Source organism: Anomaloglossus baeobatrachus, chromosome 4 (assembly GCF_048569485.1).
Source record: "Anomaloglossus baeobatrachus isolate aAnoBae1 chromosome 4, aAnoBae1.hap1, whole genome shotgun sequence".
In the NCBI taxonomy this organism is placed as follows: domain Eukaryota; kingdom Metazoa; phylum Chordata; class Amphibia; order Anura; family Aromobatidae; genus Anomaloglossus; species Anomaloglossus baeobatrachus.
This window is the reverse complement of record NC_134356.1, coordinates 610,660,615-610,685,478: the sequence shown is the minus strand read 5'-3', so window position 1 is coordinate 610,685,478 and position 24,864 is coordinate 610,660,615. Positions and strand designations below refer to the sequence as shown.

General features: G+C 45.5%; 1 protein-coding gene and 7 non-coding genes across 11 annotated transcripts in view; 1 reads left to right on the top strand and 7 right to left on the bottom strand.

Moving 5' to 3' along the window:
- Nucleotides 1–24,864, top strand: part of KANSL3 (KAT8 regulatory NSL complex subunit 3) — a 314,370-nt gene that overhangs the window by 7,727 nt on the left and 281,779 nt on the right. The window lies entirely within an intron of this gene.
- Nucleotides 6,339–6,411, bottom strand: TRNAR-CCU (transfer RNA arginine (anticodon CCU)). Its single transcript has one exon. It is a non-coding gene; the product is annotated as a tRNA-Arg (tRNA).
- Nucleotides 10,985–11,077, bottom strand: TRNAI-UAU (transfer RNA isoleucine (anticodon UAU)). Its single transcript is given in 2 exon segments — nucleotides 10,985–11,020; nucleotides 11,040–11,077. It is a non-coding gene; the product is annotated as a tRNA-Ile (tRNA).
- Nucleotides 11,520–11,592, bottom strand: TRNAR-CCU (transfer RNA arginine (anticodon CCU)). The gene has a single exon. It is a non-coding gene; the product is annotated as a tRNA-Arg (tRNA).
- TRNAR-CCU (transfer RNA arginine (anticodon CCU)) lies at nucleotides 14,569–14,641 on the bottom strand. Its single transcript has one exon. It is a non-coding gene; the product is annotated as a tRNA-Arg (tRNA).
- Nucleotides 20,161–20,253, bottom strand: TRNAI-UAU (transfer RNA isoleucine (anticodon UAU)). The gene is given in 2 exon segments: nucleotides 20,161–20,196; nucleotides 20,216–20,253. It is a non-coding gene; the product is annotated as a tRNA-Ile (tRNA).
- TRNAR-CCU (transfer RNA arginine (anticodon CCU)) lies at nucleotides 20,692–20,764 on the bottom strand. The gene has a single exon. It is a non-coding gene; the product is annotated as a tRNA-Arg (tRNA).
- TRNAI-UAU (transfer RNA isoleucine (anticodon UAU)) lies at nucleotides 21,224–21,316 on the bottom strand. The gene is given in 2 exon segments: nucleotides 21,224–21,259; nucleotides 21,279–21,316. It is a non-coding gene; the product is annotated as a tRNA-Ile (tRNA).

Sequence of the window (24,864 nt, the reverse complement as noted above, 5' to 3'; positions counted from 1 at the left end):
GAGTGTTTTTTCAAATAAAAATGTGTTTGTCGTCTATTTTTTTTTATTACTGACTGGGTTGGTGATGTCGGGTATCTGATAGACGCCTGACCTCACCAACCCCAGGGCTTGATGCCAGGTGACATTACACATCTGGTATTAACCCCATATATTACCCCGTTTGCCACCGCACCAGGGCGCGGGATGAGCTGGGGCGAAGCACCAGGATTGGCGCATCTAATGGATGCGCCACTTCTGGGGCGGCTGCGGCCTGCTATTTTTAGGCTGGGGAGATTCCTATAACCATGGACCTCCCTAGTCTGAGAATATCAGGCCCCAGCTGTCTGCTTTACCTTGGCTGGTGATCCAATTTTGGGGGACCCCTACGTGTTTTTTTTTTAAATTATTTATTTAATTTAAAATAACAGCGTGGGGTGCCCTCAGTTTTGGATTACCAGCCAAGGTGAGGTTGCCAGCTGTGGTCTGCAGGCTGCAGCCGTCTGCTTTACCCTAGCTGGCTACAAAACTAGGGGGTACCCTACGTCATTTTTTTTTCCTTTTTTTGGCTAAATACAAAGCTAAGCACCCCTTAGTGCCACATGAAAGGTACCAAAGGGTGTTCCACTTTTTGTCCATTTTTTTCTCCACTTTTTCTCCATTTTTTTCTCCACTTATTCTCCACTTTTTCTCCTCTTATTCTCCACTTTTTCTCCACTTTTTCTCCTCTTATTCTCCACTTTTTCTCCACTTTTTCTCCATTTTTTTCTCCACTTTTTCTCCACTTTTTCTCCACTTTTTCTCCTCTTATGCTCCACTTTTTCTCCACTTTTTCTCCTCTTATGCTCCACTTTTTCTCCACTTTTTCTCCACTTTTTCTCCACTTTTTCTCCACTTTTTTCTCCACTTTTTCTCCTCTTATGCTCCACTTTTTCTCCACTTTTTCTCCACTTTTTCTCCACTTTTTCTCCACTTTTTTCTCCTCTTATGCTCCACTTTTTCTCCACTTTTTCTCCACTTTGTCTCCACTTTTTTCTCCACTTTTTCTCCACTTTTTCTCCTCTTATGCTCCACTATTTCTCCACTTTTTCTCCTCTTATTCTTCACTTTTTCTCCACTTTTTCTCCTCTTATGCTCCACTTTTTCTCCTCTTATGCTCCACTTTTTCTCCACTTTTTCTCCTCTTATTCTCCACTTTTTCTCCACTTTTTCTCCTCTTATGCTCCACTTTTTCTCCTCTTATTCTCCACTTTTTTCTCCACTTTTTCTCCACTTTTTCTCCTCTTATTCTCCACTTTTTTCTCAACTTTTTCTCCACTTTTTCTCCTCTTATGCTCCACTTTTTCTCCACTTTTTCCCCTCTTATTCTCCTCTTATGCTCCACTTTTTCCCCTCTTATTCTCCACTTTTTCTCCACTTTTTCTCCTCTTATGCTCCACTTTTTCTCCTCTTATTCTCCACTTTTTTCTCCACTTTTTCTCCACTTTTTCTCCTCTTATGCTCCACTTTTTCTCCACTTTTTCTCCTCTTATTCTCCACTTTTTCTCCTCTTATTCTCCACTTTTTCTCCACTTTTTCTCCTCTTATGCTCCACTTTTTCTCCTCTTATGCTCCACTTTTTCTCCTCTTATTTTCCACTTTTTCTCCACTTTTTCTCCTCTTATTCTCCACTTTTTCTCCACTTTTTCTCCACTTTTTCTCCACTTTTTCTCCATTTTTTTGTCCACTTTTTCTCCACTTTTTCTCCACTTTTTCTCCACTTTTTCTCCTCTTATGCTCCACTTTTTCTCCACTTTTTCTCCTCTTTTTCTCCACGTTTTCTCCACTTTTTCTCCACTTTTTCTCCTCTTATGCTCCACTTTTTCTCCACTTTTTCTCCACTTTTTTCTCCACTTTTTCTCCTCTTATGCTCCACTTTTTCTCCTCTTATTCTCCACTTTTTCTCCACTTTTTCTCCTCTTATTCTCCATTTTTTCTCCACTTTTTCTCCACTTTTTCTCCACTTTTTCTCCATTTTTTTCTCCACTTTTTCTCCACTTTTTCTCCACTTTTTCTCCTCTTATGCTCCACTTTTTCTCCACTTTTTCTCCTCTTAATCTCCACTTTTTCTCCACTTTTTCTCTACTTTTTCTCCACTTTTTCTCCTCTTATGCTCCACTTTTTCTCCACTTTTTTCTCCACTTTTTCTCCTCTTATGCTCCACTTTTTCTCCACTTTTTCTCCACTTTTTTCTCCACTTTTTCTCCTCTTATGCTCCACTTTTTCTCCACTTTTTCTCCACTTTTTCTCCACTTTTTTCTCCACTTTTTCTCCTCTTATGCTCCACTTTTTCTCCACTTTTTCTCCGTTCTTTTTCTATGGTCAGTCTACCCATTAGCTCTGCCATGCATACTGTAGCTCTACACCTACTGCACATGTTACTTTATGATTGACATCTCTTTCGTACCAGAGCTGTCTAAGCCTACTCTGACCCCATATTTGTCATTACTATATTGTCCTTGTACTGTATTATGACATTTGTATCATGTGTTTCATTTCTTGCTGTGTTGCAATTTTTTTGCTGCATCCCAATTGTGCCTCTACATTGTTCGAGTTTATGTTATTGTTCTCTCACTCTTATGTGATACTGATTATTGTCATTTTTCATGATTACATGCAGATAAGTCCAATCTGACGAAGGCTCAGGCCGAAACGTCATTTGTAACTTGTTTTGGACAAAAACATATATGCTTATGAAAAAAAAATGTTCTTAATACGGACCAATAAAGAGTGATTTTGCATTACTATCCATTGGGACTTACTGACTTAGTCTGGGAGATTTAGAGTGCCGAGGTTACTCACTAATTTTATCTATTATTACCTCTGAGCACCTATATACCAGTGAACAGAGCTTCCTCTACAGTAGTTCTCCTGATTAGGCATGCCCTTACCTCATGAGCAGGGCATTGCAGCTTTGGTAGCAACCATTACGACATGGACTCTGCTGCTGTGGACCCGGGGAGAGTGAGTGCAGATTCATTGCACCCACACTCCTCACATGAAGGGTCCGCACTCCTAGAAAATGGGGGATACGTTCCCTGAGTGTCTCCCCCCCATATTCTAGACGGTCCAGAGTCGTCGTGGGACCCCTTTATTTTTTTTCTTACAATAAATTGGTGAAAGAGGAAATGTTTTGGGGACTGTTTTTTCAAATAAATTTCTTTTGTCGATTTTTTTGTTTTTGTTAGTACTGACAGTTTATGATGTTGGGTATCTAATAGACGCCATGACATCACAAACTGCTGGGCTTGATCTCAGGTGACTTTACAGCTAGTATCAACCCGATTTATTACCCCGTTTGCCACTGCACCAGGGCACGGGATGAGCTGGGGTGAAGCGCCAGGATTGGCGCATCTAGTGGATGCGCCACGTCTGGGGTGCCTGCGGCCTGCTATTTTTAGGCTGTGAAGGCCCAATAACTATGGACCTTCCCACCCTGAGAATACCAGACCACAGCTGTCCGCTTTACCTTGGCTGGTGATCCAATTTGGGGGGGACCCTACTTTTATACTTTTATTGTGTAATTATTAATATTTATAAAATAATTATAAAAAAGAGCCTGAGGGGACCTCCACATTGGATCCCCAACCACGGTAAAGCTGCCAGGTGTGGTTTTCAGGCTACAGCCGTCTGCTTTACCCTAGCTGGCTATCAAAAATGGGGGGACCCAACGTAATTTTTTTTTTTTAACTATTTTTTAAATAGAAAAAATTAATGGGCTTCCCTGTATTTTGATTGACAACCAAGGTAACGGCAGGCAGATGGGGGTGGCAACCCATAGCTGTCTGCTTTATCTGCGCTGAGAATCAAAAATACCGCGGAGCGCTACGTCATTTTTTTAAAGATTTATTTTTACAGCACTGTGATGTCCAGCAATCAAAATACAGGGAAGCCCATTTTATTTTTAGTTATTTAAATAAATAATTAAAAAAAATATATATGGGCTCCCGCTGCATTTTTTGTATTGCTAGCTAAGGGTAATCCAAGCAGCTACTGGCTGCTAACCCCCACTGCTTGGTGTTACCTTCACTGGCAATGGAAAATCCAGGGAAGCATTTTTTATTTTTTTTGCCAAAAAACTACAAAAAAAGGACGTGAGCTTCGCCATATTTTTGTATGCTAGCCAGGTATAGCAGGCAGGTGCTGGAAGAGTTGGATACAGCGCCAGAAGATGGCGCTTCTATGAAAATGCCATTTTCTGAGGTGGCTGCAGACTGCAATTCGCAGCAGTGGGGCCCAGAAAGCTCAGGCCAACCGGTGGTGCGGATTCCAATCCCCAGCTGCCTAGTTGTACCTGGCTGGACACAAAAATGGGGCAAAGCCTACGTCATTTGTTTTCTAATTATTTCATGAAATTCATGAAATAATAAAAAAAAGGGCTTCCCTTTATTTTTGGTTCCCAGACGGGTACAAATAGGCAACTGGGGGTTGGGGGCAGCCGTACCTGCCTGCTGTACCTGGCTAGCATACAAAAATATGGCGAAGCCCACATAATTTTTTCAGGGGGCAAAAAAATTCTGCATACAGTCCTGGATGGAGTATGCTGAGCCTTGTAGTTCTGCAGCTGCTGTCTGTCTGTATGGAGAAGAGCAGACAGCAGCTGCAGAACTACAAGGCTCAGCATACTCCATCCAGGACTGTATGCAGAAGTTTTTTGCCCACCAAAAAAATGACGTGGGCTTCGCCATATTTTTGTATGCTAGCCAGGTACAGCTGGCAGCCACGGGCTGCCTCCAACCCCCAGTTGCCTATTTGTACCCGGCTGGGAACCAAAAATATAGGGAAGCCCGTTTTTTTTAATTATTTCACTTATTTCATGAAATAATTAAAAAACAAATGACGTGGGCTTCGCCCTATTTTTGTGTCCAGCCGGGTACAACTAGGCAGCTGGGGATTGGAATCCGCAGCACAGGTTAGCCCGAGGTTTGTGGGCGCCTCTGCTGCGGATTTCAGTCCGCAGCCGTCCCAGAAAATGGCGCTCTCATAGAAGCGCCATCATCTGGCGCTGTATCCAACTCTTCCAACAGCCCTGGAGCCGGGTGGCTTGTTGGGTAATCATGAGTTAATACTGGCTTTGTTTTACTAGCCAGTATTAAGCCAGAGATTCTTAATGTCAGGCACGTTTGACCCGGCCATTAAGAATCTCCAATAAAGGGTTAAAAAAAAGACACCACACAGAGGAAAAATACTTTAATAGAAATAAATACACAGACACATTAGAGACTCCATCTTTATTACCCCCTGTCAGCCCTCCACGACCCTGCTCTTCTGTCTTCTTTCTTTCTAGTGTAGTAGTAGTGACGATTGTAGTGAGGAAGGATGAGATTCACCAGCTCATCACTTGGGGCTGGGGAACCTCCATCCTCACTACAATGCTCACTACAATCGTGCAGCAGCGTGCAGCCTTCACTCCGTGAGTGATCACTGCTGGCTGCTAGCGGTAACGCTGACAGACGCGTTACCATAGCAACGGTGCTCTCGGAGCCGCGGTTAGCGGTGACGTCACCGCTAACTGCGTTGCTATGGCAACGGTGATCTCCGTTAATGACCGGCTGTGTCAGCCGGTCCCTAACGGAACGGGGAGTCGACCGTGTGCTAGAGCATGTCGATGGTACACGGCGATACACATATGTGCACCGTGTACCGGAGAGATGCACTCGCAGGTCCTACATGACGTGTCATAGTCATGTGACCAGTCTGTAGCCAATGAGATAATAGCCACATGACTGGTCACATGGCTATTTTGACGTCACGATAGGTCCTGCATCTCTACTGGCAGTGCAGGTCACCGGGAGGATTCAGCGATCATCGGATGGAATAGCGGCAGGAGACAGAGTGCAGAAGGGATCGCGAGGACCGGTAAGTGTTATGGCAATGTTTATTAACTGTTTGTGTACATTTATAATGCATTTTTATGTGTTTGTGATTGCCTCCCATTATAGCCTATACATTCGAGTTCGGTTCGTCGAACGTTCGACGAACTGAACTCGAACGAGACCTCCGTTCGGCGAACCACCTCGAGCCGAACCGCGACCGGTTCGCTCATCTCTAATTGAGACATTTATCACACTGGCCAATGGGCATTTTTAAACTGAAACATCCTGTTGCTTCAGGAAGTGCACATGTGCATTGGCTGGGATGAACACACGCTCTGTTGCTATATTTTATATGCTGTATTTGTAATATCGTATTTTATTATTTAGCATGGTCACACTTCTTTCAATTAAAAGTAGCAATCTTTCTTTTTTGGAGAATTTTGCAAGATCAAATTCAAACTGGTAGAAAGATTAGACAGACCATGTGCTGTTTCAGAGATAAGCAAACACCCCAGATGGGACTTGAACCCACAATCCCTGGCTTAGGTGGCCAATGCCTTATCCATTAGGCCACTGGGGCTTCTCAAGGTAGTTTATGCAGTGGGTTCTATTTTCTGTAGCAGGCAATTATCAGTTTTAATTGCATTTTCAAAAATGGTCTTGTAAGTTTGTACTCCAACTTGAAAACAACCATAACCACGTGCTTCTCTCTTTTCTGCTGAGAGCCAGGGCTTCCTTTGTCATATCCTTTTCATCATGTAGTCACTCCACATTATTAATGCCAATGAAGGAAATAATATTTGGCTCTCAAAAGCCTTAACCCCTTAAGGACGAAGCCAGATTTGTACTTAATGCCCAGGCCATTTTTTGCAATGTTGACCAGTGTCACTTTATAAGGTTATAACTCTGGAACGCTTCAATGGATCCCGGTGATTCTGAGATTGTTTTTTCGTGACATATTGGGCTTCATGTTAGAGGTAAATTTAGGATGATATTTTTTTATTTTATTTGTGAAAAAATCTGAAATTTGACAAAAAAATTAAAAATTTTGCAAGTTTCAAACTTTTAATTTTTATGCCCAAAAAACTGGAGAGTTATGTCACACAAAATAGTTAATAAATAACATTTCCCACTTGTCTACTTTAGATCAGCGCAATTTTTGAAACAAAATTTTTTGGGGTTAGGAAGTTAGAAGGCTTCAAAGTTCATCAGCAATTTCCCATTTTGTTTCAACAAAATTTACAAAACCATTTTTTTAGGGACCACATCCCATTTGATGTGACTTTGAGAGGCCTGGGTGACAGAAAATACCCAAAAGTGACACCATTCTAAAACCTGCACCCCTCAAGGTACTCAAAACCATAGTCAAGAAGTTTATTAACCCTTCAGGTGCTTCACAGGAACTAAAGTAATATGGAATGAAAAAAAATAAAAATTAACATTTTACCTAAAAATGTTACTTTAGCACTAATTTTCTTACTTTTTCAAGAGGTAACACCAAAAATTTGACCTCACACTTTGTTACCCACTTTCTTATGAGCGCGCCGATACCCCACATGTGGTCAGATACCTTTGTTTGGGTAAATGGGAGGGCTTGGAATGAAAGGAGCAATATTTGAATTTTGGAACGCAAAGTTGGCTGAAACAGATTGCGGGCACCATGTTGCTTTTACAGATCCCCTAAGGTACCTAAACAGCAGGAACCCCCCTCAAGTGACCCCATTTTGGAAACTAGACCCCTTAAGGCTTCTATCGAGGGGTATACTGAGCATTTTGGACCCACAGGTACTTCACAGATTTTGATAACGTTACTTTGTCATATTGAAAATTGTAATTTTTTTCTCAAAAATGTTGCTTTAGCATCAATTCTCTCACTTTTTCAAGAGGTAATTCCAAAAATTTGACCCAAATGTTTGTTACCCACTTTTTTATGAGCGCGGTGATGCCTCACATGTGGTCTGAAACCTTTGTTTGGACAAATGGGAGGGCTTGGAACGAAAGGAGCAATATTTGAATTTTGAAAGGAAATTTGGCTGAAAAAGATTGCGGGCACCATGTTGCATTTGGAGGACCCCTAAGGTACGTAAACAGCAAAAAACCACCACAAGTGACCCCATATTGGAAACTAGGCCTCTCAAGGAATTTATCTAGATGTTTGGTGAGTACCCTGAACCCCCAGGTGCTTCACAGAAGTTTATAACGTTGAGCCATGAAAATAAAAAAATAAAATTTTACCACAAAATTGTTACTTCAACCAGGTAGCTTTTTTTTCACAAGGGTAACAGGAAAAAGTCACCATGAAATGTATTCTGCAATTTCTCCTGAGTTTGGTGATATCTTATATGTGGTGGAAATCAACTGTTTGGGCACACGGCAGGTCTTGGAAGGGAAGGAGTGCAATTTGACTGAACATTTGGCTGGAATAATTAGTGGACGCTATGTCGCATTTGGAAAGCCCCTAAAGTGCCTAAACAGTGGAGGCCCCCCACAAGTGACCCCATTCTGGAATCAAGAAACCTCAAGGCTTTTATCTAGGTGTATATTGAGCATTTTGAATCCACGAATACTTCACAGAATTTGATAAGCTTAGGTTGCCATATTGAAAATTTTCATTTTTTTCACAAAAATGTTTCTTTAGCATCACATTTCTCACTTTTTCAAGAGGCAACAACAAAACGTAGACCCCACAGGTTGTTATCCAATTTCTTGTGAGCGCAGGGATACCCCATATGTGGCCAAAAACCTCTGTTTGGATATATGGGAGGGCTTGGAATGGAAGGAGCACCATTTGAATTTTGGAAAAGTTGAAATAAATTGCGCGCACCATGTCACATTAGCAGGGCCTCTTGGGTACCTATACATTAGAAACCCCCACAAGTGACTCCATTTTGGAAACTGGACCCCTCAAGGATTTTATTCAGAAGTATAGTAAGCATTTTGAATCCACAGGTACTTCACAAAAATGTTGCTGTAGCAACAAATTTCTCTTTTAGGCTATGTGGCCATGATCCAGCGACACGGCGTCCAGTACACAGTGTCAGCCTTCCTGCAGAGATGTGAGTGTTGTCCACGGGAGAACGCAGCTGCCCATGCCCACGATTTGGGTTCAGGCTGCTGTGGAGCTCTATGCTACCTGCAGAGCACACTCATCTCCGCAGCATAAATTGACATGCTGAGGCTCGGGAAGCTGCGCCACAGGTCGGTTTATGCTGCGGAGAAAAGAAGCACAGTGGGCACGGGATTTCTAAAAATCCTTCAACTGTGCTTCTACTGCACAACGCAGCGTTATGGACGCAGGGAAAACACTCTGCGTCCAAAACGCTGCAAACCCTGATTGTGGGCACATAGCCTAAAATGCTACAATGGATGAATGGATAGATGTCAAACATATATAACGTCCCACCCCCCTGCATATTCTAAGCTGGCGCCCTTTAGTGCCTTTCATGTGGCACTAAAGGGTGCCTAGCCTTGTATTTAGCCCAAAAAGAAAAAAAAAATAATTAAAATAAATGACGTGGGGTCCCCCCTATTTTTGATAGCCAGCTAGGGTAAAGCAGACAGCTGTAGCCTGCAAACCACAGCTGACAGCTTCACCTTGGCTGGTGATCAATTTGGAGGGCTCCCCAAGCTGTTTTTTTTTTATTATTTATAAATAATTAAAAAAAACAAAACAAACGTGGGGTCCCCCCAAATTAGATCACCAGCCAAGGTGAAGCTGACAGCTGGGGTCTGGTATTCTCAGGATGGGAAGAGCCATGGTTATTGGACTCTTCCCAGCCTAAAAATAGCAGGCCGCAGCCGCCCCAGAAGTGGCGCATCCATTAGATGCGCCAATTCTGGCGCTTTGCCCCAGCTCATCCCGCGCCCTGGTGCGTTGGCAAACGGGGTAATAAATGGGGTTGATACCAGGTGTATAATGTCACCTGGCATCAAGCCCAGCAATTAGTTATGTCACGGCGTCTATCAGATACCCGACATAACTAATTGACAGTAATAAAAAAAAATTGACAAAAAAAAATTTATTTGAAAAAACACTCCCCAAAACATTCCCTGATTGACCAATTTATTGAAAAGAAAAGAAAAAAAAATCCGCTGTAATCCATTTGGACGTCCCACGTCGACTCTGGACCTTCTAGAATATGGGGGACACGTTCAGGGAACGTATCCCCCATTTTCTTGGTGTGAGGACCCTCCATTTGAGGAGAGTGGGTGCAATGAATCTGCACCCACCCTCCCTGGGTCACAGCTGCAGTGTGCCGAGCAGCAGCAGCAGCCAGCGTCCTGAACACAGGAAGCTGTCAGCTGCTCTGCACATGTGACCGGCGTCTGCTGTGAAGGAGCCGGAGGAGGGGGCCGCGGGGGATCAGCGCTCCGACAGTTATGTATGACACCGGGGGACACCGGGGGTGATAGGGGGGGGACCCGGCAGGGCCTGGGGAGCAGGTTTCTGTCGCATGTGTTATGGCACATACGACACAAACCATAAGAAAAGTGTAAATGCGGCCGGCGCGCTGCTGTGCTCGCCGATGCGCGCGGCCATCTTGGATTTTCGGGAGGGGGTTGGGGGTCGGGGGGGCACTTTGGGGAAACCGAGGGGTCCGGAGGGAACCGGAAAAAAGATTTATCTCACATCTGGCATGTTTGACCATGCCAGATGAGAGATAAATCATTTTTTACCGGCGCGGTCATTTACTGTAACCTGATCATCGGTATACGGTGTATACCGGTCATCAGGTGAGCGGGGACCGGAAAAAACGGCCAGAATCATGATCTCCAGGGTCTCAGCTACCCCCGGCAGCTGAGACCCCGGAAATTTTCTGACTCTGGGGGGTGCTAGACCCTTTTTTCCGACCGCCGTTAAAAAGCGGCGGATCGGAAGAAGTACCCTAATTTGTCGCCGTTAAAAGGCGTATCGGCGGTCGTTAAGGGGTTAAAAAAACAATTTATCTTTTACATTTCCCTTTACAATATGGTACTAGATCATGGTAAAACTGGAGAGACTTTGGTAATATACAGCAATTTAAACAAGAAACCATAAAAAGTAAATATCTCTCGGAAACTTCCTTCTCAATCGTGCAAGTAGATCATGATGGAACTCAAGAAACTTTGGCTAACGCATTTGTTCAAAATAACAAAGGAAGACAAGAAAAGTCTGCTCCAGGTGAGGCTTGAACTCACAACCTTGGCATAGCTCATCAGTTACTGCTTTATAAGTACCGCGCGCTGACCGATTGCGCCACTGGAGCTGCTGCTGGGCTGTGGCATTGAATATATGAAAAAAAAACAATCAGAAATTTAAAATGAAAAATTTGCTCCGAAATGTAACTATTTGATAAAACAGGATTTATGGTGTTGTTGCTTTTTCCACAGTTTGAAAACACATTTTTTACCAGATCACAATCTTTATGAAGAATCAATTGAGACATTTATCACACTAGCCAATGGTCATTTTTAAACTGAAGCATCCTGTTGCTTCAGGAAATGCACATGTGCATTGGCTGTGATGAACACACGCTCTGTTGCTATATTTTATATGCTGTATTTGTAATATCGTATTTTATTATTTAGCATGGTCACACTTCTTTCAATTAAAAGTAGCAATCTTTCTTTTTTGGAGAATTTTGCAAGATCAAACTCAAACTGGTAGAAAGATTAGACAGACCATGCACTGTTTCAGAGATAAGCAAACACCCCAGATGGGACTTGAACCCACAATCCCTGGCTTAGGAGGCCAGTGCCTTATCCATTAGGCCACTAGGGCTTCTCAAGGTAGTTCATGCAGTGGGTTCTATTTTCTGTAGCAGGCAATTATCAGTTTTAATTGCATTTTCAAAAATGGTCTTGTAAGTTTGTACTCCAACTTGAAAACAACCATAACCACGTGCTTCTTTCTTTTCTGCTGAGAGCCAGGGCTTCCTTTGTCATGTCCTTTTCATCATGTAGTCACTCCACATTATTAATGCCAATGAAGGAAATAATATTTGGCTCCCAGAAGCCTTAAAAAAACAATTTATCTTTTACATTTCCCTTTACAATATGGTACTAGATCATGGTAAAACTGGTGTGACTTTTGTAATATACAGCAATTTAAACAAGAAACCATAAAAAGTAAATATCTCTCGGAAACTTCCTTCTCAATCGTGCAAGTAGATCATGATGGAACTCGAGAAACTTTGGCTAACGCATTTTAAAAATAACAAAGGAAGACAAGAAACGTCTGCTCCAGGTGAGGCTTGAACTCACAACCTCGGCATAGCTCATCAGTTACTGCTTTATAAGTACTGCGTGCTGAGCAATTGCGCCACTGGAGCGGCTGCTGGGCTGCAGCATTGGAGGACAAGGAGTCCTCAATACCCCTGACAAGGACAAGTCAGGGGTATTGATGTTATACATGGGGGGGCGAGGGGTGGGAATATACGCAAAATACTCGCCCAACGTGAAACACGCTGGATTTATACCTTAGGTACACTGTCCCGAGGGGGCTTAATGAGCATCTGAGTTTTGCGCCTTTCTTACGATGACTGCTCTCTTCTCTGACCTTCCTGGTTTTTGTGCCTTGTTTTTAATGTTATACAATTTTTGTATTTTTATTTTAGATTCAGTGAGTTTTTCTGCTGGCACTCTTCTGGAACCATATTTCTGATTTTGAACATCGACATGGATTTTTTTCATTTATTGATTATCTTCCTTCTTGTGCCACGACTGGGACATCTGAAGCAATATTGTATTCTCTGTTATACTTATGTTTTTTCACCAGTGTCACTGTGTTTATATTCATAGTTTCATTTTTATCATGGAGTTATTGTATAATGATTATTTCCCTCTTGTGCCACGACTAGGAGATCTCAATTTACATTGAACATCTTGTGACATGAAGTTTATGTATATTATACACTGGTCATTCGTCTCCTGTGCCACAACTTGGGATGTTTCTTGTGATATTGAACAATTTGTGCTACAGTATATGATCTCCTTATGTGTTATACTGTTCATATTTATTTAGTTTAACTTTGATATGGAACTCATGTATTATGCATTGATTACCTTCCTCTCTGTACCACGACTATGACACTTGCATTAATATTGAGGGTTTGATGTTATAATATGTCTTTTTATCAGTGGCACGTTGTCCATAATTACCTATGTATATCCTTGATATTTATCATGTATCTTCCTCTTGGGTCATGGCTAGGACCTTTCAAGTTACATTCATTTAAGACTTTATGTCACAGTTGATGTTCTCTTATTACTGTTACATTGCATATTTACTTATCCTTGTCTTCTTATGCTCGCTCCCGCCTCTCCTCCCCCCGTCGGCACGGCTGCATCAGTGACCTGCTGGCCCAGCTCTATCGGCGTCATCATTGCCTATGCGCGTGTGCGGTTCGTGGGTGACGCGTCCCCGATTTCCGCACATGCGCGCTACCTAACACAAAAAAAAAAAAAAAAAAGGGCGTTGACTGCTGACGGTGCTGGTTACCAGCTTCGATTGGTCCAGTTGCGCTCACAGAGTGGGGGTGGAGCAGCTGGAGCATGGGAGCACCATGTATAAAATCACATGGTTGCTTCACAGCGTTCCACCTCCCCCTGATGAAATCATCTTATAGCTGAGATTGTGAAACGTATAGGTTGGGGCTCTTTCCGGGGGGGTCTGCTCTGCTGCTTATCAGGCCGGCTTTGTGCACTTATGGGTATGTTTATTTAACCTGCTGGGATTCTATTCATGCATTCATGTCTTTGTACTTAATCTGACTGTTCATTGGCATCTAATTAGCACCTCATGGTGGCTAAACTTGTTTATCTGTTTATAGCTTTTTTGACTGTTTAACTATTTGACTCTGTCACCTCAGAAGTTGCTGCTTCACCAGCATCTGTATCAAGCACTGTTTATTAGTGATTAGTGAGACTTGGATCCTATTTTATATATTTTATATATCTGTTATTTCAGAGTATACACTTTTATCATTGTGCTTATCCAATGCTGGTTTTTACCATCTGTCTATGTGTAACAATTGTCAAAATTGTACACCATGCTCTTTATGTGCAGGATGCCTTGTTCATGTTTTTGACCCAGTCTGTTATTCATTCATTTTTACTTGTGCCCTATATGTAATTGTCATCTAGTACATCTATATTGTATCTGCCGGCCTGTTTTTGCCGCTGATTCCTTTGTGCCAGTTGCTATTTATTAAACATATTTGCACTTTACTCCTTGTCCTCCAGTCTTTGTTTGATGTTCAGAGTGTGCTCAGACAGGTGCCATGCAGTGGCTTTCCTGCTTCTTTTTCATTTTTTGTTCCTCTTGCACATTGGGCTGCAGCATTGCATATATGAAAAAAAAACAATCAGAAATTTAAAATGAAAAATTTGCTCCGAAATGTAACTATTTGATAAAACAGGATTTGTGTTGTTGCTTTTTCCACAGTTTGAAAATACATTTTTAACCATATCAAAATCTTTATGAAGAATCAATTGAGACATTCATCACACTGGCCAATGTTAAACTGAAACATCCTGTTGCTTCAGGAAGTGCACATGTGCATTGGCTGGGATGAACACACGCTCTGTTGCTATATTTTTATATGCTGTATTTGTAATATCGTATTTTATTATTTAGCATGATAACACATCTTTCAATTAAAAGTAGCAATCTTTCTTTTTTGGAGAATTTGGCAAGATCAAATTCAAACTGGTAGAAAGATTAGACAGACCATGCACTGTTTCAGAGATAAGCAAACACCCCAGATGGGACTTGAACCCACCATCCCTGGCTTAGGAGGCCAGTGCCTTATCCATTAGGCCACTGGGGCTTCTCAAGGTAGTTCATGCCGTGGGTTCTTTTTTCTGTAGCAGGCAATTATCCGTTTTAATTGCATTTTCAAAAATGGTCTTGTAAGTTTGTACTCCAACTTGAAAACAACCATAACCACGTGCTTCTTTCTTTTCTGCTGAGAGCCAGGGCTTCCTTTGTCATGTCCTTTTCATCATGTAGTCCAGGGGTGGGCAATTAATTTTCCCATGGGGCCGCATGAGAAATTGGGATTGGTTTAGAGGGCCGGACTAATATAATTACCTCAGTTCTACCCAATATACTACATCACTACACCCCCTCCATATACTCAGGGCCGGATTATAGGCGGGGCAGGCGGGGCTGGAGCCCAGGGGCCCCCACCAAAAGAGCTTCTAAGGGGGCCCCCACCATACTTAGCACTAGGCACCTGTCAGCATTTTTTTTTTCACACCCTCTCCCCCTCCGTAAAGACAGTCTAATAAATCAGCTGTGTTTTCGGGGGGGGGGGGGGGGGGTGGCACCGCTATTTATTTGCATCTGCGTCTTTAAGACGCAAAAACAAACTGCGGGCACAGGACGCTGATTGATCTCGGAAGTACCAGCGGCCGCTTGAACTTCCGGGGTCAGAGGTGTGCTAATGCTCCCTGCTATGTGCTGCGGCCGTACCTAGAAGCAGGGGCACGGTGTGGTGGGCCGCTGTATGCTGTCCCCGCTGCGCTCCTTACATGCCAGGCACACTAGCAGGAGCCGGAGGCAGCGAGCTGTGCCGGCTCTGCTGTGTGCCGGCTCTGCTGTGTGCCGGCTCTGCTGCCGGCATGTACACTGCAGAGGAGCGCAGCAGAGCCGATGACCGCAGCTTCCTGTTTCCGTTCCTATTCAAATGTATTTGCATCTTTCAGATGTAAATACATTTGAACAGCGCGCCGGGACTGGGCCCCGCCCCCGACGTGCAGCAACGTGATGAGATCAGCACCTTGCTGACATCATCACAGTGCTGCCGGCGCCACACTGGGGACATGAGGAAGCGAGCGCTCCATGAAGGAGCTGAAGAGACAGGTGTAATTAATGGGGATGAGTGAGGAGGGGCAGAGGACACAACGGGGAACATTTGTGAAGGAACACAGCTCTGTGACAGGCAGAGGAGGAGCACTGTATTCCGAGGGAGGCAGGAGTGTGTAGGGATGGAGCAGTGTAATTTGTGTGTGTAGGGGGTGATGAGGGCTGTATTGTGTGTGGGGGAGGGGTAATGGAGGGTGCATTGTATTGTGTGTGTGTGTGTGTGTGTGTAGGGGGAGGGGTAATGGGGGGGGTCTATTGTGTGTGTGGGGGGAGGGGTAATGGGGGGTCTATTGTGTGTGTGTGTGTGTGTGTGTGGGGGGGATGGGTAATGGGGGGGTGCATTGTATTGTGTGTGTGTGGGGAGGGGTAATGGGGGGTGCATTGTATTTGTGTGTGGGGAGGGGTAATGGGGGGTGCATTGTATTGTGTGGGGAGAGGTAATGGGGGGTGCATTGTATTGTGTGTGCGTGTGTGTGTAGGGGTAATGGGGGGTGCATTGTATTGTGTGTGGGGAGAGGGGTAATGGGGGGTGCATTGTATTGTGTGTGGGGGGAGGGGTAATGGGGGTGCATTGTATTGTGTGTGTGTGTGTGTGTGTGTGTGTGTGTGTGTGTGTGGAGGGGTAATGGGGGGTGTATTGTGTGTGTGTGTGTGTGTGTGTGGGGAGGGGTAATGGGGGTGTATTGTGTGTGTGTGTGTGTGTGTGGGGAGGGGTAATGGGGGGTGCATTGTATTGTGTGTGTAGGGGTAATGGGGGGTGCATTGTATTTGTGTGTGTGTGTGTGTAGGGGTAATGGGGGGTGCATTGTATTGTGTGTGTAGGGGTAATGGGGGGTGCATTGTATTGTGTGTGTGTGGGGGGAGGGGTAATGGGGGGTGCATTGTATTGTGTGTGGGGGGAGGGGTAATGGGGGGTGCATTGTATTGTGTGTGTGTGTGTGTGTGGGGGGAGGGGTAATGGGGTGCATTGTATTGTGTGTGTGTGTGTAGGGGTAATGGGGGGTGCATTGTATTGTGTGTGGGGGTAATGGGGGGTGCATTGTATTGTGTGTGTGTAGGGGTAATGGGGGGTGCATTGTATTGTGTGTGTGTGTGTGTGTGGGTAATGGGGGGTGCATTGTATTGTGTGTGTAGGGGTAATGGGGGGTGCATTGTATTGTGTGTGTGTGTGTGTGGGGGGGGGTAATGGGGGGTGCATTGTATTATGTGTGTCTGTGTAGGGGTAATGGGGGTGCATTGTATTGTGTGTGTGTGTGTGTAGGGGTAATGGGGGGTGCATTGTATTGTGTGTGTGTGTGTGTCAGAGATGTGTGTGTGTGTGTAAGAAGCAGTACTGTGTGTGTATATATGAATTAGAGCAGTCTGTGCGCCCCCCCCCCCCCCGAACTATATGGGTTCCCCAGAGCGCTATGTCACCCATCCCAGTAATGAGTACACCACCAGAGCTGTTTGCCACTCCAGTAACGTCTATGCCCCCTGCCCCTCCTGTAATGTATATATCGTAGCCCCCAGCCCCTCCTGTGATGTATATACAGCAGTGCTGCCAGTGTGCAGTCATGTGTGTTAGTGACAGCCATCGTGAAACAGCCACATGTCCTGAAGGAGCTGGACGGAAACAAGCGGGAGAGGTGAGTGAGGCTGCTGGCGATTTCCCCATATTAATACCTGTAAAGGCTCATGCACACGTAACTGCTGAATATTCTGCAGCGATTTGACAGCACATGTGCGCGTCAAATCGCTGCAGAAACACTGCATAATGGATGTAGTTATTCTGTACAGAAAATCCGATTTCATGCGCTCTGGCTGCTGCCCCCACCATAGACAGCGCGGGAGCTGCATCCATAGCGCACGGAATAATTGACATGCTCATTTTATGAACGCACGGATTTGGGTCAACATTTTAGCACCCAAATCGCTGCGTTCATAAAAGCAATGGGTGCACGTATCATGCACAATATACATAGATTGTATAGGGGACGCAGGACGCATGCATTTACACTGCAGTGCTATACGCAGCGTAAATGCATGTAATTACGCAACGTGCGCACGAGCCCTAATGCGTCTGTGTCTGCATGTATGTCAGTGTATATGACTGTGCATATATTTGTCTGTTTATATGTATTTTTCTGAATTTGTCTTCAAATATGTATATACGCATGCCTGTATGTGTATGTGCGTGTCTGTGTGTGGATGGGGTCCACTGAGACTCTTTCACCCGGAGGCCACAAAAACCTGGAGCCGGCCCGGGCTGCCTTAACATTGGGATCAATAAAAAATGTGACAAAAGCGGGCTTTACACGCTACAATATATCTAACGATGTGTCGGCGGGGTCACGTCGTAAGTGACGCACATCCGGCATCGTTAGTGATATTGTAGTGTGTGACAGCTACGTGCGACCCTGATTGTGCGTTAAAACATTGATTGCATACACGTCGTTCATTTTCTAAAAATTGAACGTCTCTTTGTTCATCGTTCTTGAGGCAGCACACATCGCTCCATGTGACACCCCGGGAACGATGAACTGCAGCTTACCTGCGTCCCGCCGGCAATGCGGAAGGAAGGAGGTGGGCGGGATGTTTACGTCCCGCTCATCTCCGCCCCTCCGCTTCTATTGGCCGGCCGCTGTGTGACGTCCCTTTCACTTCAGGAAGTGGATGTTCGCCGCCCACAGCGAGGTCATTTGGAAGGTAAGTACGTGTGACGGGGGTTAATCGTTTGTGCGACACGGGCAACAAATTGCCTGTTCCGCACATACGATGGGGGCGTGTGCGATCGCATACGAGATCGAAATGTGTAAAGCAGCCCTAACTCTACTTTCTGTGTGTAAGTGGACAGCTGTGATTTATCCTGGACTGTATCTGTATTGTAGTGCTGTAAATCTGAATGTGGCAGAACAGGATAAGATAAATGTTCATTGGATTTATATCTAAATGCTACGGTTCGTGCTCTACTGTTATGGCTAAAAATGTTAACGTTATGGGGCCCCCACCAGATTTTCTGCCCAGGGGCCCCCACCAACCTTAATCTGGCCCTGCATATACTACACCTGTATTATACTACACTCCCTCCATATACCTGTAATATACTACACCCCCATATACACCTGTATTATACTACACCACTATATAACACACCTCCGATATACTACATCATTACACCCCTATATACTACACCTGTAATATACTACACCTCCATATAGTACACCTGTAATATACTACACCCCATATACTACACCTGTAATATACTACACCTCCATATAGTACACCTGTAATATACTACACCTCCATATGTCACACACCCTGCTCCCCATACAGCCTGCACCCCCATATCACACATACTACACCCCATACAGCCTGCACCCCCATATCACACACTACACCCCCATATGTCACACACCATGCCCACATATCTCACCCTGCCTGTACCCCAACTTACCCCTCTCAAACACTCTGCACCCCTTCACATCCTTCTGTCAGTCTGCAGCCCTCATATGCCACTCACCCTGCAACTCCATCTTCCCTCATATGCCACTCACCCTGCAACTCCATCTTCCCACATATGCCACTCACCCTGCAACTCCATCTTCCCACATATGCCACTCACCCTGCAACTCCATCTTACCTCATATGCCACTCACCCTGCAACTCCATCTTCCCTCATATGCACTCACCCTGCAACTCCATCTTCCCTCATATGCCACTCATCCTGCAACGCCATCTTCCCTCATATGCCACTCACCCTGCAGCCCCCCCCTCATGTCCCCTCTTTTATCATTACCAGTCATCATTGTCCACATCTCCTTCAGGATTCAGTATCTTTGCTTTCTGCCCGGCATCCTGTGTCTCCTCCCACACAGTCACATGGGCGTGACATCATCGCAGGTCCTGCAAGATGAATTATTCCATCTGCTGTGCTGCTTCTTCTCCTGCCCGGTGGGAATTTTTGAAATGACACATGCAGCACAGTACTGACAACATCAGAGCGCGCGCGTGTGTCACTGACAATTAGTGCCGGCAGTGAACAGAGGAAAGACTCCTGCGTTCCGCTGCCTGCACTTACTGTGCAGACCTGCAGGATCTCTCCCTGCTCGGAACGCTGCAGCCCGGCTCCACTGCAGCGGCTGAAGACAGGCGGGCCGGTCACAGAGAGTAGGCGGGCCGGATGTGGCCCGCGGGCCGCCCCTTGCCCAGGTCTGATGTAGTCACTCCACATTATTAATGCCAATGAAGGAAATAATATTTGGCTCCCAGAAGCCTTAAAAAAACAATTTATCTTTTACATTTCCCTTTACAATATGGTACTAGATCATGGTAAAACTGGTGAGACTTTTGTAATATACAGCAATTTAAACAAGAAACCATAAAAAGTAAATATCTCTCGGAAACTTCCTTCTCAATCGTGCAAGTAGATCATGATGGAACTCGAGAAACTTTGGCTAACGCATTTGTTCAAAATAACAAAGGAAGACAAGAAAAGTCTGCTCCAGGTGAGGCTTGAACTCACAACCTCGGCATAGCTCATCAGTTACTGCTTTATAAGTACCGCGCGCTGACCGATTGCGCCACTGGAGCAGCTGCTGGGCTGCAGCATTGCATATATGAAAAAAAACAATCAGAAATTTAAAATGAAAAATTTGCTCCAAAATGTAACTATTGGATAAAACAGGATTTGTGTGGTTGCTTTTTCCACAGTTTGAAAATACATTTTTTACCAGATCACAATCTTTATGAAGAATCAATTGAGACATTTATCACACTGGCCAATGGGCATTTTTAAACTGAAACATCCTGTTGCTTCAGGAAGTGCACATGTGCATTGGCTGTGATGAACACACGCTCTGTTGCTATATTTTATATGCTGTATTTGTAATATCGTATTTTATTATTTAGCATGGTCACACTTCTTTCAATTAAAAGTAGCAATCTTTCTTTTTTGGAGAATTTTGCAAGATCAAATTCAAACTGGTAGAAAGATTAGACAGACCATGTGCTGTTTCAGAGATAAGCAAACACCCCAGATGGGACTTGAACCCACAATCCCTGGCTTAGGAGGCCAGTGCCTTATCCATTAGGCCACTGGGGCTTCTCAAGGTAGTTTATGCAGTGGGTTCTATTTTCTGTAGCAGGCAATTATCAGTTTTAATTGCATTTTCAAAAATGGTCTTGTAAGTTTGTACTCCAACTTGAAAACAACCATAACCACGTGCTTCTTTCTTTTCTGCTGAGAGCCAGGGCTTCCTTTGTCATGTCCTTTTCATCATGTAGTCACTCCACATTATTGATGCCAATGAAGGAAATAATATTTGGCTCCCAGAAGCCTTAAAAAAACAATTTATCTTTTACATTTCCCTTTACAATATGGTACTAGATCATGGTAAAACTGGTGAGACTTTTGTAATATACAGCAAATTAAACAAGAAACCATAAAAAGTAAATATTTCTCGGACACTTCCTTCTCAATCGTGCAAGTAGATCATGATGGAACTCGAGAAACTTTGGCTAACGCATTTGTTCAAAATAACAAAGGAAGACAAGAAAAGTCTGCTCCAGGTGAGGCTTGAACTCACAACCTCGGCATAGCTCATCAGTTACTGCTTTATAAGTACCGCGCACTGACCGATTGCGCCACTGGAGCAGCTGCTGGGCTACACCATTGCATAAAGGAAAAAAAAAAAATCAGAAATTTAAAATGAAAAATTTGCTCCGAAATGTAACTATTTGATAAAACAGGATTTGTGTTGTTGCTTTTTTCACAGTTTGAAAAAAGGGAATTTTGTTTACTTACCGTAAATTCCTTTTCTTCTAGCTCCTATTGGGAGACCCAGACAAATGGGTGTATAGCTTCTGCCTCTGGAGGCCACACAAAGTATTACACTTTTAAAAAAGTGTAACCCCTCCCCTCTGCCTATACACCCTCCCGTGGACCACGGGCTCCTCAGTTTTGGTGCAAAAGCAGGAAGGAGGAAACTTATAAATTGGTCTAGGGTAAATTCAATCCGAAGGATGTTCGGAGAACTGAAGACCATGAACCAAAAGAACAAATCAACATCAACAACATGTGTACACAAAAGAACAACCAGCCCGAAGGGCACAGGGGTGGGTGCTGGGTCTCTCAATAGGAGCTAGAAGAAAAGGAATTTACGGTAAGCAAACAAAATTCCCTTTTTCTTTGTCGCTCCATTGGGAGACCCAGACAATTGGGACGTCCAAGAGCAGTCCCTGTGTGGGTAAAACAATACCTCAATAAAAAGAGCCGAAAACGGCCCCCTTTTACAGGTGGGCAACCGCCGCCTGGAGGACTCGCCTACCAAGACTGGCGTCTGCTGAAGCATAGGTATGCACTTGATAGTGCTTCGTGAAAGTGTGCAGACTAGACCACGTAGCTGCCTGACACACCTGCTGAGCCGTCGCCGGGTGCCGCAATGCCCAGGATGCACCTACGGCTCTGGTAGAATGGGCTTTCAACCCTGAAGGGAGCGGAAGCACAGAAGTATGGTAGGCCTCGAGAATCGGTTCCTTGATCCACCGAGCCAAGGTTGACTTGGAGGCCTGAGAGCCCTTACGCTGGCCAGCGACAAGGACAAAGAGCGCGTCTGAACGGCGCAGGGGCGCCGTGCGAGACACGTAGAACCGGAGTGCTCTCACTAGATCCAAAGAGTGCAAATCCTTTTCACACTGGTGAATTGGATTAGGGCAAAAGGAAGGCAAGGAGATATCCTGATTTAGATGAAAAGGGGATACCACCTTAGGGAGAAATTCCGGGACAGGACGCAGAACCACCTTATCCTGGTGGAAAACCAGGAAGGGAGCTTTGCATGACAGCGCTGCAAGCTCAGACACTCTCCGAAGTGATGTGACTGCCAAGAGGAAGGCCACCTTCTGAGAAAGACGGGAGAGAGAGACATCCCGCAGCGGCTCAAAAGGCGGCTTTTGAAGAGCCGTCAGGACCCTGTTAAGATCCCAAGGTTCCAACGGACGTTTGTAAGGTGGGACCATGTGGCAAACCCCCTGCAGGAACGTGCGGACCTGCGGAAGCCTGGCTAGACGCTTTTGAAAAAACACGGAGAGCGCTGACACTTGGCCCTTGAGAGAGCCGAGGGACAAACCCTTGTCCATTCCAGATTGTAGGAATGAAAGGAATGTGGGTAAGGCAAACGGCCATGGAGGAAAACCGTTATCAGAGCACCAGGATAAGAAGATTTGCCAAGACCTGTAATAGATCTTGGCGGACGTTGGCTTCCTGGCTTGTCTCATGGTGGCAATTACATCCTGAGATAACCCTGAAGAGGCTAGGAGCCAGGACTCAATGGCCACACAGTCAGGTTGAGGGCCACAGAATTCAGATGGAAAAACGGGCCTTGTGATAGCAAGTCTGGGCGGTCTGGAAGTGCCCACGGTTGACCCACCGTGAGATGCCACAGATCCGGATACCACGACCGCCTCGGCCAGTCTGGAGCGACGAGAATGGCGCGACGGCAGTCGGACCGGATCTTGCGTAGTACCCTGGGCAGCATCGCCAGAGGGGGAAACACATATGGGAGTTGAAACTGCGACCAGTCCTGGACCAAAGCGTCTGCTGCCAGAGCTCTGTGATCCTGAGACCGTGCCATGAAGGCCGGGACCTTGTTGTGTCGTGACGCCATGAGATCGACGTCCGGCGTTCCCCAGCGGCGACAGATCTCTCGAAACACGTCTGGGTGAAGAGACCAATCCCCCGCGTCCATGCCCTGACGACTGAGAAAATCCGCTTCCCAGTTTTCTACGCCCGGGATGTGAACTGCGGAGATGGTGGAGTCTGTGACTTCCACCCACTGCAGAATCCGCCGGACTTCCTGGAAGGCTTGACGACTGCGAGTGCCGCCTTGGTGGTTGATGTAGGCGACGGCAGTGGCGTTGTCCGACTGGATTCGGATCTGCCTGCCCTCCAGCCACCGATGGAAAGCCAATAGGGCTAGATATACTGCCCTTATCTCCAGGATATTGATCTGAAGGGACGATTCTATTGGAGTCCAGGTTCCTTGAGCCCTGTGGTGGAGAAAAACTGCTCCCCAACCTGACAGGCTCGCGTCCGTGGTGACCACGGCTCAGGTTGGGGGTAGGAAGGATTTTCCCCGGGCCAGAGATGTGGGTAGGAGCCACCACTTAAGTGATGTTTTGGTTGCGAGGGAAAGAGAGATGTTCTTGTCGAGGGAAGCAGCACTCTTGTCCCATTTGCGAAGAATGTCCCATTGGAGTGGCCGTAGATGGAATTGCGCGAACGGCACTGCTTCCATAGATGCAACCATCTTCCCCAGAAAGTGCATGAGGCGCCTTAAGGGGTGTGACTGACTCCGAAGAAGTGACTGCACCCCCACCTGCAGAGAAAGCTGTTTGTCCCGCGGTAGCTTGACTAACGCTGGCTGAGTATGAAACTCCATCCCGAGGTAAGTCAGTGATTGGGTCCGCGTCAACTTGGATTTCGGGAAATTGATGATCCACACGAACTGCTGGAGAGTCGCCAGAGTGACGGTAAGACTTTGTTGACACGCCACCCGAGAAGGGGCCCTGACTAGGAGATCGTCCAAGTAGGGGATCACCGAGTGACCCTGAGAGTGCAGGACCGCCACGACGGATGCCATGACTTTGGTGAAAACCCGTGGGGCTGGCGCCAGGCCGAAGGGCAATGCGACGAACTGGAGGTGTTCGTCCCTGATGGCGAAACGCAGGAAACGTTGATGTTCGGGTGCGATCGGCACATGGAGATAAGCATCCTTGATGTCGATCGATGCTAGGAAGTCTCCTTGTGACATCAAGGCGATGACCGAGCGGAGAGATTCCATCCGAAACCGTCTGGTTCTCACATGTCTGTTGAGTAGCTTGAGGTCCAGAACGGGACGGAATGACCCGTCCTTTTTTGGCACCACGAACAAGTTGGAGTAAAATCCGCGACCACGTTCCTGAAGGGGAACGGGAATCACAACTCCTTCTATCTTTAGAGTGTCCACTGCCTGAAAAAGTGCGTCGGCCTGTGCAGGGGGTGGGGAGGTTCTGAAGAAACGAGCCGTAGGTCGAGAGCTGAACTCTATCCTGTAACCATGAGACAGAATGTCTCTCACCCATCGGTCTTGAACGTGTGGCCACCAGGCGTCGCCAAAGCGGGAGAGCCTGCCACCGACCGAGGATGTGGCTAGATGAGGCCGAGAG